Source organism: Galeopterus variegatus, unplaced genomic scaffold (genome assembly GCF_000696425.1).
Source record: "Galeopterus variegatus unplaced genomic scaffold, G_variegatus-3.0.2 Scaffold11, whole genome shotgun sequence".
Classification (NCBI taxonomy): Eukaryota; Metazoa; Chordata; class Mammalia; order Dermoptera; family Cynocephalidae; genus Galeopterus; species Galeopterus variegatus.
In genome coordinates this window covers 833,017-836,741 of record NW_007726122.1, presented here as the reverse complement: position 1 = coordinate 836,741, position 3,725 = coordinate 833,017, and the positions used below count along the sequence as shown (strand labels likewise).

Here is a 3,725-nt window from a genome sequence, read left to right as displayed (position 1 = left end):
GAAGAATGTTGTTATTACATCAATGAATCAGGCTTAGTCGAAACTAACGTCATCAAACTCATTGATCTGGCCTCTAGCTTCCAGGCCATGTCCAATTCTAACTCCTTTTCTTCCTTTTTCCACAATCCTCTCGTACCAACCCTAACACTCCCTTAAAAGCCAAACCGTATCCCTCACATCAAGCTAGGGGTAATATCCCTGCCATAGACTGGCAGATCGATTTCACCCACATGCCTCCTGTTAAACGTCAGCAATACCTCCTAGCATTGGTAGACACCTTTTCCCGGTGGATAGAGGCCTTCCCCACCACTAACAAGAGGGCCACCACTGTGGCTTCCATACTCCTCTCCCAGATTATCCCAAGGTTTGGAATGCCCTCTTCCATACAAACGGACAACGGCCCAGAGTTCACTGCTCAAATAATACAAAATTTATCTCGAGCTCTCTCCCTCCCTTGGCATCTACACTGTCCTTACCAGCCCCAGGCCTCAGGAAAAGTTGAGCGCGCCAACAGGGCTCTAAAAGACATCCTTACTAAACTATCTCTGGAACTTCACCTTGACTCGATTTGCCTTTTACCCCTAGCCTTGTTCAGACTCAGGTCCTCCCGGAGGAATGTAAGGCCCCATAGAAGACCCCAAAGGAGGCACTCCCTAAAACATGGCGCTTTTCTCTTCCGGGTCCTAACAATCTCACTGGCGCCAAGGTGCAGCCTATCAGAAATCATTACCCGCCCCCGGCCAATCAACTACCACCTCAGCTGAACTCTGGAAACACCAGGATTGGCTATTGCCTAATCCTACCTCCTCCCAAAATACCCTTTACCCGCCCCCGGCCAATCAACTACCACCTCGTGTACTAACCACCCTCTCCCGGAACCCGGCTCTATATAAATGTATGCTTCTCCCCCAAATAAAGCGGAACTTCTCTGGTGAACCGTCAGCTCGGGTCCTGTTGTCCTTTCAGGAGGGAAGACAGGTTGGGAGAGACACGATTTTCATCCTATACCCTGTGTACTTTTGGGAATTTGTATTTTGTGCATTTATGATCTTAAAATAAAGGAAACATTCATTTGAAGATAAGACTTGAATAACTGGTTAACCATTTAGAAAAATGTTAAGGAGAGCCCATCCCAAACCATACACATAAAATGTTCCAACTAGATTCAAGATTTAAGTGTAAAGTGAAATTCTAAAAATCCTACAGACACTTCTTTTCTTACTGTCAGTTTGAATTCTTGCACACTAGATTTCAGTCCTCCTGCCTTAGCAGTGGCCCTGCTCTCCCGTGGCCCAGATGTTGCCAGGCTCCCACTTCTGCCCTGATGACTCTGGAATGAGGGCTGCAGCTCCAACACTCACTGAGACTGAGAGCCATAAGTCGGCCTCGCTCCTGGCCTCCTCCACCTAAGCATCCCCCAGGCGTGCAGAACTCCACATCTGCCAGGATGAACTCACCCACCTTCTCCCCAACACCCCACCCAACCCCTGCGCCCCCTCCTGGATATCCACCAAAGTGACAGCCACAGCCAATAGTCCCCCCAAGCCAATACCTAGAAGCTGCCCCCTTCGCCCTTCCCACTCCCACAAGGCTGGCATGGGGGTTGGGGCTTGGGTCTGCAGCCCGTGTGCTGGGCTTGAATCCAAGCTCTGACTCTCAGTAGCTGTGTGACTTTAAGCAAATGACTTCACTGTTCTTGCCCTCAGCTGTCTCCTCTGTAGACTGGGGAGAATAACAGCACTCACCTTAGAGGTGTTGAAACGTGGTAACTTTAGTGAATTACCATGCACAGTGTGGACAGTGTCTGGAATTTACTAACGCTCTATAAATGTTAGCTACTTATCATCATGATTGATTTTACTCAGTGAAGCCCAGGTCAGGCCTCTTCCTCATCAACTGATTCCTCCTCCTGGGTTCTCGGCTGAATCCATGTTCTGGCTCCTTTCCCGCCACCCAGTAGCACTTATTGAACACCAGCTGTGTTCTTTGCCTTGGGGGAGGGGACCCATTAACCTGTCATGTCCCCTCCTGCCCCTGGTGGACAGGCTTGCCAAGTGCCCAGTGTCCTTGTCTATGCTGGTGTGTGCGAGGAGCTGGGCTTAGGTGATTAACAGAGTATGGAGCCACAGGCCGCTCTGTCCCTCAGAGGGCCTGGCCTGGGGACAGAAAACACCTCATTGTATTGGTGTTTGATGTATTTTAGAAAATTTCCCCAAGGTGATCTAGCAGCACAGATAACGGTCTGTGGGTAAGACAGTTATTGACATGTTACTTAAGAGAGGGAGGTGGCAGGGTGGAGCTCTGGCAAGGATCCAGATGGCCTAGGGACTTGCTGTGTGATCCCAAGCTGGTGATGTCACCTCTCTGCGCATAACTCAGGTCCCTCATCTGGGCCCTCATGGGGCAGAATGGATTCAGATAAAATCAGTGGAGAAGAGACCATTCTGTTGCCCTCTGGGAGCAAGTAACTGAACAGCCCTCAGACAGAAATGAAGCCAGCATTGCTGATAGACAGGCCTGGGCCACTTCCACTTGAGCCAGTTTCAGCTTCTGCATCTCTGACCAACTGCCGTCCCAGGCACTAGGGTGTTGTTTTCCTTGGACATGTTAATATTTGTCAAGTACTCACTGTATGTGTTGTGCTGTTGTGAGCACTATATATAGCTCATCCTCTCAACAAGCCATGAGGAAGGTACTATTATCCCCATTTTACAGATGAGGAAACTGAGGCACACAGAAGTTTTATAACTTATCACTAGAGGCAGAGCTGAGAGTAAAGCTCAGGCAGTCTGGCTCCAGATCCTAAGCTCCTAACCTCTCTCCTCCACAGTCTCGGTGCTTGATGAACGCCTACCATGGCCCAGAGCCCATGCAAACGTTGTCTCATTTAACAATCACAATAACCCTCAAAGGTGAGTATTATCTGCATTTTGTGGCTGAAGAAACTGAGGCTTAGGAAAACGACATGACCATGACCTCACTAAGGTCAGTTTGTAAATGGCAGAATTCGGATTCAGGCCCAGGTCCGTTTGACTGCAAACCCTGCGTTTCTCCATAACCCCACATAGCCCCATTCAGCACCTTGGCCTTGGCCCTATGCATGAACTGCCTCCAGCTAGTCAGCAGGTGTCCTGCAAGCCTGGGTGGCCCACAACCAATTAAACTCCCCTAAACTCCCCCTGACAATTGTGGGTTTCATATAGGGAATTGCACTAAATATTAAAGAGGTCGTTCCTGGATTCTGACTCCACTTAGCCTCCTGAGAGTATGCTCATTGGGCTGTGCATGTGACCAGTGGCTCCTGCCTGGAACAGTGTGGCCAGGCTGGAACAGACCTAGCATGGAGAGTCAGAGCACCCAGGCCCTGGGAGTGGGAGTGGTCCCTGACTGCATCCCCCTCCCCCACTCTGACAGCCTAAGCTGTCTAAGCGGACACAGGCGTCCACACACACGCACACAGGACTCCCCTCTGGACGGTCCCTCACGCACCCCAACCTCAAGACCCGCCCGCCAGTCCTCTAGGCTCAGGGGCAGCGGGTGTTCATGCTTGTCCGCCCACCCCGGAACCAGTCTCAGCTCCGTCAGGGCTGGGTCGCACCACAGAAGCCCAAGGCGCACACTCGGAGCCCTAACTCGCCCCACACGGAGACACCGTCACTCCCCGAACACAGCCCGTCACCGCAAGCCCCGCCCCGCCCCGAGGCCCCGCCCCACGCACGCCCCGA

The 3,725-nt window shown here is 51.4% G+C and overlaps 1 protein-coding gene across 1 annotated transcript in view; it reads left to right on the top strand.

Annotated features, from left to right (window-relative positions):
- GRHPR (glyoxylate reductase/hydroxypyruvate reductase) overlaps positions 1–3,725 on the top strand; it is a 71,610-nt gene that overhangs the window by 56,609 nt on the left and 11,276 nt on the right. The gene's annotated exons all lie outside the window — the stretch shown is intronic.